The sequence below is a fragment of the Chlamydotis macqueenii genome, chromosome 2 (assembly GCF_036417535.1).
Source record: "Chlamydotis macqueenii isolate bChlMac1 chromosome 2, bChlMac1.mat, whole genome shotgun sequence".
In the NCBI taxonomy this organism is placed as follows: Eukaryota; Metazoa; Chordata; class Aves; order Otidiformes; family Otididae; genus Chlamydotis; species Chlamydotis macqueenii.
The window spans coordinates 66,820,320-66,835,676 of record NC_141557.1 but is presented as its reverse complement, the minus strand read 5'-3'; positions in this window follow the sequence as shown (position 1 = coordinate 66,835,676).

The following is a 15,357-nucleotide window of genomic DNA, read 5'->3' as shown; positions in this document are numbered from 1 at the left end:
TCATTTACCTTCTTAATCTGTGTGTGTATAACAGCCATCTGCCCACCCACACCACGTTCCGCACAGGTGCAAGTGTTGCCTTAAACACTACCCTCAGTCTGATCCATCCCTCCAGTTTGACAAACATCACCCACGTCACCCTTGTAAAACACCTCCTCTGGTCTCCCAGCAAGCGGGTCGACATTTTTGCTCCTGGTGACCCGGAGCCCACCCTGTCATCATTCTGTCACGCTTTGCCATGGGGCCCGTGAATCCTCCTGGGGATGTTTCTTCCTTTGTAGGCGTCAATGGTCTCTGAGAAGGATTGCCCTTGCCGCTACATTTTCCAATGGCCTCTGAGCCTGGTGCCTGCATGGCAGCTCCTTTCTCTTTCAAGCTCTACAACTCTTCCAATCTGAAAAGTTTTTAGCTTTTGGAAAACAGAAATTGCTGAAAATTGTTTTTAAGAGCCTTGTCTTTCTAAAGAGCTTTCCAGGGATATCTCAGAATTAAAAAAACAAACAAACAAACAAACAAAAAACCAAAACCATCCACAAAATCATAGTTTTCAGAGGAAACCCTTTCCATTTGGTACTATGGGTTACTTCTCACATGGAACCTCTCGGGCTTCTCAGCCCAGAGCCTGGCTTGTTAACACCTGTGCAGTGAGTGATGTCTCCAGCCACTGCCACGCTGAGCTTCACAGGTGTCTGAAGGCAAACTCAAGGCTGCAAATCTGTACTGTGATGTTTAGCATTAAAAAAACCCAAATCCTTTCTTGTCATTCCTTCCTTAATCTGAGCTTCAGCAGGGCTAGAAGGCAGTGCACTTTAGAGTTCAGCAGGGATGCTGAAATAGCTGCTCAGTGGCAGAGCTTATGAGCAACAGCCCAGCATCCACACCCACCCAAAGATGCACCCATGTTTTATTCAAAAAAGGAAAAATTGCAGGATCTCTGACTCCTTAAGCTGAGGCTGCAGAAAGTTTCCGCAGAAGGGTTAGAGTGAAGCCTCTGAGCAAGAGACCCTCTGGTCTCTTTCCCTAGTAGTACCATGCAGTGGAGAAATTAAAAATCCTTCCTGATCCTGACCTCTCATTAGCATAACCCATTAGCAGGCACAGTTGGTAATTTCACAGTCTTGCCTTCTTGAGATCCATGCCAGTGTCAAAATGTCAGACTTTGAGAAAGGCTGGAGGACTGGCCAATTAGTGAGTAATTGAGTTTTCCTGGGTCTTGGCTAATGAATTGAATTTAAGCCCAGGTGAGTGCATGTGCTTGTGACACTCTGTGCTGTTGTCAGGGACTTTTGCTACCTCCAGCAGCTACTCTTTGTCCTGGACACCACAGCTGGTGAAGAACCTGCCTTAGGAGCTGTTGGATCTCCCTGTGTGAGTGTGTCTGAGTATCCCATTGCTTGGTTTGGTATGAGATGGGGGTCTGTAAGTCAGGGCCTAGGGAGAGGATTCTGGGGAGTGTCCTGTGAAGGTGCTAGGTAGGAGGTAGCTCAGGTCCTTGAGGCTAACTCAGCTGAATGTCTCTTGAGAAAACTTGGATTTTTTTTTCACCGTATCTGTTCCTTTTAGGAGGGTTTTCTCTCCTGGTCTCCCTGGGGGACCCCAGGAAGAATGGACAGTGAGACTTGTAATGGGAAAAAAATCAAGGGAAGACTTGTGTTGATATCAGCTTCCTCGGGGGCCTGAGGCTTGACTAAAATCACTTGGCTCTCAGCACTGCCAGGAGAATTAATCTGTTATCTGGTATATTGTGTCCAGTTTTGCTGACCTAATACCTAGTATGTTTAGCTGCTGCCTGGAAGGGATATTGTTCCTGATGGTCTTTCAGCTGGAGGAGCCTTGCAATGTGTCTGCTACCCAAGTGTGCTGAACTGTGATAGTGCTGTTTTTAAAACATAATTGGAGTGGAAAGGAAACATCTAGCTTTTTTGATGCTACAAATACGAACAACTAAAATGTGAGAGGTCCTGGGGCCTCCAGCCTGTGTCATCCACAGGTTTTGGTACAACCAGGGAGGCAGCAGTCTGTGGCTCCTCAGGGGCAATGGGTTAAACGTGATAACAGGGATGCTCTGGGCCTCAGCCAGACCCTGGGCTGTGTGAGGAAGTGCAGCAGGAGCTGATACAGCTGTGGTGGCCCGGAAACCAGCAGAGTGATTCTGGCAGTGTTGGGTTGCCTGGGTTTTACACCACCCTCTTCTGCCTCTGAGCTGCCTTGTGTTCACATCACTTCATGTCTCCCTGCTGTGTGGTCTGGGGCGCTCAGCTGCAGGAGGACCCTGGCACGGACAGTGGAGGCTTGAGGTTGGTGATGTGAGAGAAGACCTTTCTCCTTCTCTCTTCTAGCAACTCCATAATGTTTCCTGGTGTAATCTGTGTGTTGCCTCTAATCTGAGGCTTCAGTCTGTATCACATGTAGCTTTTGGAGGAAAAGACACTCACTAGTTAGCTAAAGGTGTTCTGATTAAAGTTCATCTGGTAAATATGGCTATTGTACTAATTCTATTTATGAAGATAAGTGATATATCATAAATAATCATTTTCCTTATGTCGTGGTTTTGTTTAGTGAGGGGGGGCCTAAGGTGGTAGCTTCTGTAGGAAACTGCTAGAACTCGCTCCCCTTTGTTCAGGGGACTTGGCCAGGCCTAGGGCGGACCTGCTGCTGGCCAAGGCCGAGCCGATTAGTAGCAGAATGTTCCACGATAACGTATTTAAGAAGGGGAAAACAGAAAAAAAAAAGAGAGATGATGTGAAGAAGCTGAGCGGGGGCAGAGGCGCAGAGGGGGAGGCGCAGGCCTCATGGGCCTTGCAGGCCTCACCCTCTGGCCTCTCGCCAGGCAGCCGACTGGGCCCGACTCAGTCCAGCCCGGCTGCAAGAAGTGGAGAGGAGATGAGATATGAATAAGATGTAAAAAAGATCCTGAGAGACATCTGCCAGCCTGTTGTGAGGAATGGCTGCAGACGCCAAGGTCAGTGAAGAAGGAGGGGGAGGAGTAATGTGGCTCCTGGCCAAGATTCCCCTGCAGCCTGTGGTGATGACCATGGTGGAGCAGGTTGTCCCCCTGCAGCCCATGGAGGTCCACGGAGGAGCAGAGATCCACTTGGAGCCCGTGAAGGACCCCGTACCGGGGGAGGTGGATGCCTGAAGGAGGCTGTGGCCTGTGGAGGGCCCGCTGGGACAGCTGTTCTAGAGGGACTGTACTCCGTGGAAGAGATGACCCACGCCGGAGCAGTTCCACGAAGGACTGTGGCGTAGGGGTGGGACCCCACGATGGAGCAGGGGAGGAATGTGAGGAGTTCTTCCCCCGACCATGAAGCAGTGGCGTAAAACAACGTATGATGAACTGACTGCAACCCCCATTCCCTCTTCCCCCCGCTGTGCCGCTCGGGGTGGGGGGGAAGGTAGTAGAGACAATGTTAAGCTTGGGAAGAGGGAGGGGTGGAGGGAGGTTATCTTGTTCTCTGTCTCATTATCCTGCTGTTTGTAGTAATAAATGAATAGTTTTCCCCAAGTCGAGTCTGTTTTGCCCGTGACAGTAACTTTAAGGATTTCTCCCTGTCCTTATCTCAAACCTCGAGCTGTTTTTCCTTATATTTTCTCTCCCTGTTCTCTCGGAGGGTGGGGGGAGTGAGAGAGAGACTGCGTAGTCTGGTCCTGATCAGGGCTGAACTATGACACCTTATTTCTTTTTTTGGACTGAAGTGGGTCAGTAACTTCAGTGATGTCAGGTCCCTCATACAGACTTCAAGACTTGCAGGTTTTCTTCCTGCTTGTTCTCTCCAGATAAGCAGCAGGGCTGTTCATTCACACTGCTGTAGGAAGAAGTGCCTGTTCTGTGGCTGGGCTGTTTGGGCCCCGGCGTGCAGCAGCAGTGCTGAGCTGGTCTGGTGGGGACAGCTGAGGTGCTGGACACCCCAGCCTAAGATGCTTCTAAGCACAGGGTGTCCAACTGGCTCTGGTGATCCCAACAACCTTCATCCAGGCTTTTTTTCAACTGTTTCACTTTTCTGTGGTGTGGATTTTGTTGTGTGGTGTGTGGGGTTTTTTTTGGTTTTTTTTTTTTGTTTTTGTTTTTTTTTTTTTTTCTTTCTTTCCTTCCTTCCCTGTGCTTCCACATCAGCTTTAAAACCTAATCTCTGCTTTGAGGAGCAGGTTCTCTGTTGTGCACCCCTGGCAGGAATGGCTGATGCACTCTTGTTTGTGCCAGCCAGGGACAACCTGTTCAGTTTGCAGATCAGGAGCAGTTATGCCAGCCACAAAAAAAAAAAAGTTTGTTATGGTTCAGCATGTTAATCCTGTGGAGATAAAGAGCAGCGAGCCCTTCTGCTTGCCTCCCAGGCGGTCCCTGAGCTGCGCGTGTGTGGCCATGTTCTCTGACGTGGTGGGGAGGCTGGTCAAGGGCAGGGGAGTGCAGAGCTCGGTTGGGATGGGGGCTGGGGGAGAGGTTTGCGTTTGCAGCACTTCAGGATTATTTCAGTGTGGCACCTGGTACAGCTGCTCCAGAGGCCCTGCTCTGCCTGAGCGCTGCAAGCAGTGGTGACTGGGTCTCCTTCACAGAGCTGCCCTGCTGCGCAGGGGCTCAGCAGGGACCTGCTCGTTGCTTGGACAGAGGCCTGCCACAGCAAGAGGAAAGGAGAGCTTTGTGATGAAACGGCTCCTTTCACTTTTCCCCTCCACATAAGAGAGCTTCTTTCAGCAAAGACCTAATCACATCTCAAAGAGCCAGTAAAGCTATCAGTGTGCTTAAAATGAGAAACTGTGCAGGCTTAGCAGGTGACCCAGCCCCTGACACCCATGTTGGATGCATGTGCTGATGCTCCTGCATGGATGATTTAGCAGGGTGCTGTGCCCAGCCTCCATGGTGCTGCAGCATTGGCTAGGAGCCACTACTGGAGACAGCCAGCTCCTTGCTGCGGGCACTCGCCTTCCTTTGATGTTGTTGGTGCTACCCGTGCTGCTCCTGGGCCATGTTGTGTTCTCCTGGGCATGTTGGGCTGGGGATGGCTGGGAGAGGTGACCCTGCTGAAGGCAGAGGGGGAGGGAAGGGTCTGAGGCTGCGGAGGTGTTTGGGAAGAGGCTTGAACGCAAGGGTTTCAAGCATGGTCACAGCAGCTTTTCCCAGTGTCCTGGGCTGCAGCTGGGGAGCTGAATAAATGCCATGTGTAAGGAAAAAAAAGTTCCTGGGAGTAATGTGTAAGACTACATTATTTTTTGTGTTAATTTTGATAAGATGACTCAGTTCAGCTGCCAGAGCTGAAGCATATGGGATCAGTAAAAATAATTCAGAGAGCATGTATGTAAGCAGCAGGGGGTAACTCAGCAAGAATCAAGCATGTGCTTTAGTTAATTGAAAGCAAAATCCTAATTCTAAGCTTCTGGTGGCTCATAATCCTCTCTGAGCATTTTGGTCACTCTTTCCAGCTGCGGCTTGGGTTTGGATGACCTCAGGCCTGTGTCTATGGTTGTGCTTAGTGTTACGTGTTTGTGTGCCGTCTTGCAGTCAGTCTGGTCTGTGCCAAGTTTGTGCCTTTGTGTAAACTTTTGTGGGACAGCAACTCTGCAGGGGAAGAGCCCTGTGTGGCTCTGAGCACGGAGAATGATGCGGCTGTGTGCCCACTTCTCTCCAGCAGCCTCATCTGTTGCTGATGCTGCCCAAGGGGGTGAAGGGTGGTGCTCCCCTCCCTTCTCAAGCACCTTGTGTCTGCTTCTGGTTCTGTGCCCATGTGTTTTGGATGTTACTGATGCATGGCCGGACCCAGCCTTCCAGTTAAAGAAAGGAAAGGCTAATGGTGGCTTTGCTATGTGAACAATAAGCACCTTCACTCCTGAGTATCTCCAGCAAACTCTGGAGGCTGTGTGGGCTTTGGTGGGGTGCAGCAGTAAGCATCCATGAGGGGCTTCTCCAGTGATGACACTCTGCAGGGAAGTGTGTGCACCCGTCATACATACCCTGGTAGGGAGGTAAGTTCGCAGCTTGCCTCTTCCCCCTCAGACTGACTTGTACAGGAGCAGCAGAGTATTCCGTGATCCCCCTTCAACTCCTCTGAGAAGGCAAGTCCCTCTTGGACCCAGGGTTTCATGTCAGACTGTGTCAGTAACTGCCATTAAACTGAGGTCATGTGTGAAGGATTAGCATCGGTGGTGACCAGGATTACTTGTGGCCTCAGCAATGGAGGTGTTGTTATAAACCCCATTACTCACAAGTTATCATTATACAATCATCCAGAGAATAATTTTGTATAACTGTCATTATCTAGCTATGTATTTATTATCTTGGAACACCTGAGGTGACCGGTTTCTTCCCAGAAATGCTCCAGCGTCTGTGAGACTAAAATACATGGCAGCCCTCCAAGGCCTGGAGCCCAGGGTTGATAAGGCATTGGGGCTGTGAAGGACATTGTTCTGCTGGGGGAAGATGAATTCACTTTGCTTCTTGCAAATCACATTGTTCTGGCCACACCTCATTCTTTGAAATGACAGAATGGTTTTGGCTGAAGTTGTGCCCTCTGCCTCTTGTTACTGGGTTTTTGTGCGTCCGAAGGTTCCTGTAAAGCCAGCGCTAAGGTGGAGCTGCTGCTGGGATGCTGCATTCCCATGGCCTGGCAAGGCAGAGGGAAGAGAAACTCCTTTATATCCTGTGGCCAGCATCAAGCAGGATCCATATTATAGCTTCCTCCCCAAGACTTGTTTTAAAAAATGGATGCTAATGTACTAAAAGGAAGGATACCATTTAGTTTTAAATGCGTAATTAGAAAACCTTTGCCCTGTTTCATGCTTTATTCTTATTGTTTCACTTACATCATGTGCTTTAGGAAAACAATGGGGGAAAGATACAAGAATCCAAGCTGGGAAAGAGAGGAAAAAGAAAAACCAAATACTGCATTGGATGCAGGGTTCTGCCATTTACTGGTGCAATACCCACAGTAAATCTGTGGGTGCTGTTTGGTGCACCTCTGTGCTGGCAATTTTGAGAGTTTGAGGGTCAAATGCAGATAGCCCTGGAGTGAAAGACAACCCACCACCCTGCTTGCATTCCTGAGGAGTATGAGCCATATGATGTGTGAGAGGAGGGGCAACGCAGCATCAGTGTCTGCTCACCAGTGACTCTGTGCAGAGGAGAAAGTGAGTGTGGGAAGGGAGAAGAGGAGCAAGAGGGGAAACAGTGATGAGTGTCAAAGAGATTTGTCTTGTACTTCTAAAGCATCTCCTAGTCCATCATACCCACCACTGCAGTGTTATTGCAGGTTGTGCTATGTCATCTCTGTTTCTGGGAAGCGATGGAGCCATCAGAAGTGCTGCAGAGTCAGAGGTATTGATTGCTGGCTGTGCTCCTTGCTCTGGCAGTCCTGCCTACATCATGGCATGAAAGCAACTTGTAAAGGAGAGATTACACAGGTGGACAGACAAAATAAGGGCAAGGAAATAAAAAGCAGGTTATAATAATTTTCTAACATGAGGGGAAAAAAAAAACCAATGCGGGATTACGACAAGTTGACTTCACAAAGTGATTTAGCTGTTTTTCGCTTGAATGCTGCCCAGTCTTTGCTGAGAAATAGTTGGCATGAGCACACTGACAAGCTTTCTGTGCTCCTGGAGGTAATGGTGGACTTTGGAGGTGAGTGTTGAGTGCCCGAGAGTTGGGTCTCTCAAAGTGGTAGCTCAGGGCCTGGTGGATGATAGGCACCTCAACATGTATTACCCCGTGGAGAACTGTATGTGTTGCAGAGCTGGGTGTTGGTGCAGGCCCCTTTGAGTACAAGAAGGGTACAACTATGCCCAGCACATGGGGACCCTTCTGTCATAGGCTGTCCCCAGAGGTCATGCTGGGTGGATCTTTCGCTTTTTGCCTTGTGCACAGGGGGGGGACAAAGCCCTGTGCTGACATCTCGAACAGCAGTGTCTAATCTTTCCCCTTCTCCAGTCTCTTCAGGGGAATTCTTAGAGCCTGTATTGAGGCTTCAAGTGGGTGCAGCTTCCTTGAGCTGACCCTGTGGAGATGAGTCCTGGCCACTGAACACCTTCTGCCACCTAAAACTTGTAGGCACCTGACTTGAGCATCCTTGTTGTGAATCCTTGAAGGATCATGGGAAGCTGTGTTGATGTCATTGTTCCTCCCTGTTCTCCTCCCTTGCTTCCCTAGAAACTCTCATGTGTGTCCTCAAGGAAGGGTGAGGCTGAGACACTGGACAGAGCCACATCCCTGCTCCAGAAAGTAGGACACACTTTGTGAGGTGCAGTCCCACCACAGTTGTGCACTTGGGCACAGCTGGGCCACATCTGGAGGCTGTCCAGTGAACCCGAGGGTCTTACATGGGTCACAGGGGGATTTGAAGCACGCTTGTGCATAGGCTTGCTGCTTGGCTAATGGGGCACCCTGTGGCCTCTGGCTTACCAAGCCCCTGCTCCCTACATCTGAGGAGAGAGGGGCAGGAGGAGATGGGGCTGTGAGAGCTGCCGGATGGTGTTCAGCTCCCTGTTACCTAACCTTTAGCAAGAAAGAGTGGGATTAGAAAAGGGATAAACCAGTGAGGGATTGGCACTACATGGATTCAGTCACAGCAATTTCCCCTTTGCAGGGACAGGAAGGTTAAACGCTGAGTTGCAGCATGGCTGAGTGCTACCTCCACTCCCCTCCCTGGCTCTGCTGCAGTGGGCGATTCTCTAGAGACAAAAGCAAATTCAGCCAGTGGAAGTAGGTTATGTTCTCCAAATGCCATAACATCTGATGTGTCCAAACATGGTTTAAATAGCTGGGGTGATGCAACTTCCATTAACTGAGATCACGAGGGTTTTAACACGGATTGCTGTGCACTTCATCTGTGATGTGGGGAGCTCTGAGGGAGCAAAGCAGAGTTTATTCCTTTTCACTGAAGTTAGAGGAAGTCTCTCAAATATTTCAGATGTTTCTCTGTATGGGAACTTTCACTATTACTTGCAAGAACAAAGCCTTTACAAGTTTGGAAATAACCTAGCTTTCCCTTGTGTACTTGGGGGCTCTCTGGGAATTTTTCTTTGCTCTTTTCCCTTTTTCTGCAGGCATGACCTGAGACAGTGGTAAGGAGTAGGGTTAAGGGGGATTGCTGATGATCTTACTCCTTTGCCAGGCAGCTGCCTTCCCAGCAGGGCAGAGCAGAGAACTGGCCCAGACGTTTTGGCCAAGTACTGTTTTAGAGCCAAACCTGCGTGTGTGCTATGTGACTGGAGGAGCAGCTGCCATGGCGAGGGCTGGGGACTGACCTTCCCAGCAGTTGGTAAACGGAGCTGATGAAGGCAGCCAGTGCTTTGACTTTTAGAAAAATAATACCTGTTTATCCCTAGGTGGGCACCAGAAAATGGTGTTACCATTTTCCTGCTAAAAGCTTAGTTTTCTTCTTGGCATGGGATCCAAAGGGTTTGGAAAAGCCGGTGACCCCCTTCTGCAGCCTGTGAGGGCTCCTTGGGACTGCGCTCTCATCAGACAGAAAAAGCTTGGTGTGGCAGCAGCTTGGGTGCTGCCAGCAAACTCAGTGCAAATATCAGTGGGGTTGTGCTGCAGCAGGCTGGATTAAATGCTAGGAAGCGGTCAGAGGAGTGAAATCGCAGCCCCTGAGGGAAATGGGGCAAGGAAGGGAGAGTGGAGCTGGTTTAGCTGGCCAAGTCTGTGCAACTTTAAGGTACAAAGTACAGATTTGGCCAAATGATCTGAGTATTTCAGCCTGTTGGCAGCACTGACAGCTCTCACAAACTTGCCACCCACCATGGGACTGGGACGCTAGAAAATAGTTCAGAGCTGCTGAACCTCCCCACAAACACCCCTGTCCTGCCCAGGTGTGTTCTGGCTGCAGAAGGCTGCAGGTGCTGGTTCCTGCACCAGACACTGGTGGCAGAGCAGGCTGCAGAGTGGAGATGAGATGTGGGGTTCCCTCTGGCATGGGCTGCTCTGGTGTAAGTGTCTGGAGTTGGATGTTGGGGAGAGAAGACAGAAAAGGGGATTAGGTGCACATGCTGCTAAAGACATCTGATGTCGAAAGGGAATTGTAATTTGAGCTTTGGCTGTCAATCAGATCTCATACCACCTCAGGTAAGATATGTTAATCACCTCTCCTACTGCCAGTAAGGTATTTGCAAGGTGGGAATTATGGATATGAGGCTGGGAGGTTAACTCATCTGTGTGTTTGTTTACTTTCTGTGACTGGGGGGATTCAAGGCTGGTGTTAGCATGTTTAGGACCCCTCAGGAGGAGGCAGGCAGCTTGCAGAAGTGAATACAAGGGGTACATGTTTTGTATTGTATGGCATGAACATAAGCACTGTGCTGCTGTAGACCAAGGATTCACCTCAATCCTGTCCCCTCATCTTTACCTAAAGGATGAGCTTAAAAATGGAGCATGACAAATGATGCTCTTCACCAGTACAACCTCCTTGGCTTCACCTGGGCAGCACTTGAAGGCCCTTAAAATAATGTCTCAAGGTAGCCAGTGGTTGTCACTACTCCGAGAGGCTTGCGAAGGGCTTATAGTTTAGGAGGCTGCACAGCTGGGTGCCTGGATGTGGGAAATAAAACTGGGGAAAGCAAACCTGTAAGCAGCCTTGTTGCTCCTAGTTCTTGTGCCACAGGAGAGTTTGAGCCCACTGTCACAAATTTTAAACAACCTACTCCTTGTTGCTGTTTCCACCCCTGGATAGAAGGTGCCCAACCCGTTGTTGAAAGTGGGATGTATGGGGAGGTGGTGTTGCACTGCAGTGACCCTCCTGCCCTTTCAGAAGAGCTGTCATGGGATATCGTGTGGGGAAATGCTGCATAATGCATGGCCTAGCAGGTGACAAAAGGTGTCCGTGGCCCGTAAGTGAATACTGAAAATAGTGTGAAACAAAACCAACAGGTTATTCCAGTTATGCTCTCTCTTCTGGCATTCTACCCCACCAGGCAGATGAGGAAGGCATCTCTGTAGATATGTCAGGATGGAGGGATGAGCTGGTGGAGCAGAAGGCAATTCTGTCATGCAAATCAGTGCAGGCCTATAAAGGGAAGGAGGTGGCTGTAGTAGAAAATAAGGTAAAAGAGAGGCTAGTGGAAGAAATAGAGTCTGAAGGAGAAGTGAATGCATGGTGGAACACCCCTGAAAGGCTGTCCAAAACCATCACTGGGAGAATGGCCCTGTCAGAGGGGAAGAGGTGGAGAAAGTAGGTGATGACTGGGGCTGAGGGGAGTCTGAAAGGGCTTGGGAAGGGTCTGGGCTGGGGAGGCAATGCCAAGGAGAGACAGCTGGTAACTGAGGAAGGTTTGCAGCAAGCACAGAGCACTCTGCTGTCTTACACCAAGAGCCAATGACCCCTGCTTTTTCTACAGGCAGCTTGAGAAAGAAGCTACAAAAGAAACCAGGAGCTGCCAGCCGAAAGGTGCCCTGAAGGAGGTCTTTCCCGCCGGAGGTCCCGAGTTGGGGTGGAGATGCAGGTAGCCCAAGGTTCTTCCAGCAGATCCCTCCCTGCTGCCTGGCTGCCCCACGCTCGCTGCCGGGGAAGTGAGCGGGAGGTGGGCGCTCGGGCTGCCAAGGGCAGCTTCTTGCTGCCATCTAGTGACTGCTGGGAGGTAACAAACACCTCAAAAAGAAGGACTTAAAAAAAAAAAAAAAGCCTGGTTGCAGTGTCAGGCTGCAAACGAAGCCGCTAAACTTGCAAAGTTGAGCAGCGGGGAAACCATCCCCGAATATCGTGGTCTTTGTTTTCGGCATCTCCTGCAAAACAACCGTGGAAAGCTCTAGCACGCTAAGACAGAATTTTGGTTGGGTAATTTGTCATGAAGCATATCTGTCGTTGAATAAGGTTATTCCTAAAGTAGAGGCAAAACTAGAGCTGCCTTTTTCCCTCTGTAGCGTTGCTGCTCCAGGTCCTCTTAACAGTGTCCTTGTGATCACAGAATAGTTTAGGTTGGAAAGGACCTTTGAAGGTCATCTAGTCCATACAGAAATGGTGAAAAGCCTCTGGTAAAAACTTTGAGTAAACTGGAGTGATCTCATTAAAAAGTAAAAAAAAAAAAAAAAAAACCAACAAAAAAAAAACCAAAACAAGAAAACAAAACCAAACTTTCTTTTAGAACTTTAAAGCACTTCAGACTCACTTAATAATAACAGATCATGACCTATAAGACTATTTTTCTTATGTAGAGGTGTAGGGGAGATCTAACAAGGCAGACAAATAGGGCATTGATTGATTGTTTGAGATGGGTTATTGGGATCAGAGATTTCTTGGCCCTCCCAGCTCTAGAACATTAATAGGATTGCAGTTTGTCTTAACTTTTAAAACTGGACTATTCTTAAGCTTCCAGGTGAAAATATGAGGATTTTCTAGAGAAACCAAAGGGAGAAGCTCCTATGGATCTTGATTAGGCCAAGGTTTCACCTTAAAACCTTGGAGACAGTTTACTACTTCTGAAATAAAAACATGATGAAGAGAATATATTTACCTTGGAAACACTTTTGGAAAGTTTACTGGAGTTTCTTTGTGTGCTGCTGCTGTGGCCTGTTCATCCCTGTACAAATAGGTTACAGGTATGCAGGCCTTTCTCCTGTGTCTCTAAATAGCCTCTGCAAAAACAAACACCTTTGCATCCTGTTACTGCCTAGCAGGCTTCTCCCCTCCACCTCCAAACAGCAGCTTGCAAGAGCAATGATGGAAGCAGAGTATTACAAAGTGACTTTTCCTTATACTCCTTTCTCTGTGCCTTCTTCCCGGCTTGAAGCTTTGCAGGGAGCCCTAGTATCAGGGCTTTAGCTGCTGAGAGCAGGATGTCTAGAAATACCGCAGGCATCCCATTGCCATTGCTGCAGTCTTTCTTGTTCCCTGGCACCTCAGGGAGCCGTGGTGCCAATGGTGATAAATCACTTCTGCTGCTGGTGTCCTTGGGGGCAGCCACAGTAATTACTTGGAGTGACCCTTGCTTTCAGCCATCATGAAAACCTTGCTAAAATCCCAGAAGAGCTTAAATCCTTGATAGGATGTAAACTGCTGGCACCAAGGGTAGCACGTGTAGGCAAACAGGAACATAATGCTCAAACTACTGCCCTCCAACCTGTGTATTTTTAAAACAAGGTTAATGATCTCTTGTTAAAATGAACAAATGTGCAGTGGTCTTTAAAAGGTGGTGACTGTTTGTCAGTCTATAATGTTTTTGAAGACTATTACCAGGGAACTGGAGATGACTATCACCTTCATTGGAGTCTGGAGGTTTGTTTGGATGCATGAAGGTGATGTATGTGTCACCCAGGGGAGCTGGCAGCCCACTTGAGTGGGGATGGGAGCGGTGAGTTGGGGCTGCTGGTGGGTCAGACAGCTGCATGAGAAGATGGCAGTGTAACACTTCCTTCCTCCAAAGGTGAACCTGTCTTTGCCATGATAGGTTTCCTGCGCTCTTTGAAAACAGGGGAGGTACAAAATTGGGCAGAGACAAAGTCAAAAAGCCCCTGGAGGTGTATGGTTAACTCTCAGATGGTGAAAGGCACACAAAAAGCGAAGCTGTCAGTGTTGGTGAGCTCTCTCTGAAGAGCAGTGTGCTTCCGTAAGGTGAATGGTTTTCCCACCTTGATGCATGGAGAGACAGGTGCTATTTCCACCCATGCTGCATGCATGCACACTTTCCCGGGCACATACCACAGCACTATATAAATAAAACTCATCCAGACTTGGTGAACCCCTGCTTTACCCTGATTTGTTCCCAGTAGGAAGCAAAGAGACGTTTTTGCAAGCTTTTTTTTGCCTGAGGCTGCATGTGGGGTGGCTGTGGAGGATGCAGCATGGCAGCAGCAGAGCTGCTGCCAGACCTGGTCGTATCCTGATGTCCAGTGCATTCCTCCTCTGCTGCTCCCATCAGGAGTGCAGCTTTGCAAAATGTCTGAGCACACCACATCCCACATCTGAGCTTTGACTCTGGAGCAGTGTACCATTTTGGGTGCTGTGAGCTAGATGAGCACATCCTCTGCATCAACAGAGCTGCCATTGGTCACACTTGAAGACCAAGACTCACTGTGCAGGAAGGATTTTACTTTGACTTGTCCCAGCATATAGTCTGGAGAAATTTAGCCCACAAATACCAAACCCTGGGCATACATCACTCAACAGGTTTAATAATAGCAAGGTATGAGTGGAGAAGACTATATCTCGTGTAGCATTATCCAAAAACCATTGTTGCACACCATGCTGCGTGTCCAGACTAGAAACCAGATACAATTAGCAACAAGGAGTGTGTTTGACTCCTGGAACAGTTTGACTGGGTGATGTGATGAATTCTCCATCACTTGGAGATGCCAAATCAAGATGCAATGTCTTTCCCAAAATCATGGTGTAACAAAGCTGTAAGTAATTTGGCTTAGGGCATAGTAAGAGCAGTAGTGCATACCCCGATCTTATTAGGTGATGGTTCACAAGTCTCCAAATGTTGGTGATATCAACCCCCAGTGTTTGCAATACCTTCTCTGCACCTAGCAAAGGATTCAGGTGCTTTACATTTCCAGAGCTGTTCTGTATTACTTTTAACCTTTTGCTAGAATAAGGAGCAGACCCTAGCAGAGCTCATACTCAAGTGCTTGCCCTCTATCCTCCTGCCCCTCTGACATGTCTGAGGATGTGAAAATGACCAACTGGCTTCAATGATTCCCAAAACCAAATCAGAAGCTGATTCCAGTGAAGTGACATTTGAGGTAGAGGAAAAAAAGAGAATCCACAGCCTTTCCTCATGCTAGGAACCATACACATGGCAAATGTTCAGTTCAACCTCAGTCGGCTGTGCTAGGTCCAAAATCAGGGCTCCAAACCTCCATGTAAAACTAACAAAAAATATCTGAGAAAAATACTTAGCTTTACTTGCATGGCAGGCAGAGAAGTGTGTGTGTGTTGTTTGGAGTTTGTGTGTACACATGTAAGCACACGGGTAAATCATAATCTTCTGACATTACTTGAATTAAATGGATGGATTAAAAAAAATAGCTTGGCTTTCTCTTGAAAGGATGCCAGAAGATATAAGTTGGACAAGAAACTATGTGAAATTGCTGAAGGAAGCATATTTGTGTATCAAACCTAAAACCCCCAGGCTGAATGATGGATGCTAAGAAAGGAAAAATCACAAGTTTAAAGTTTCTGCCAGTCGTCTCTTATCAGTCATTCGGGCTGGAACTCCTCAAGCAGAGAGTTTGATTTAAAAGCATGTAATTTTCTGTCGTGTTCAGCCACCGGCGTCTAACTAAGGGCAACGTTCTCCGGAGGAGGAGATAGGCGATGACCTCTAGTGGTGGATACATGCAGAAAATAGCGGTGATCATGTTGTTTTTTAACTTGATTATCAATTTATTCCCTGCTGGAGCATTCCCGGGATGAGAAGAGCAGCCGAAGGCAT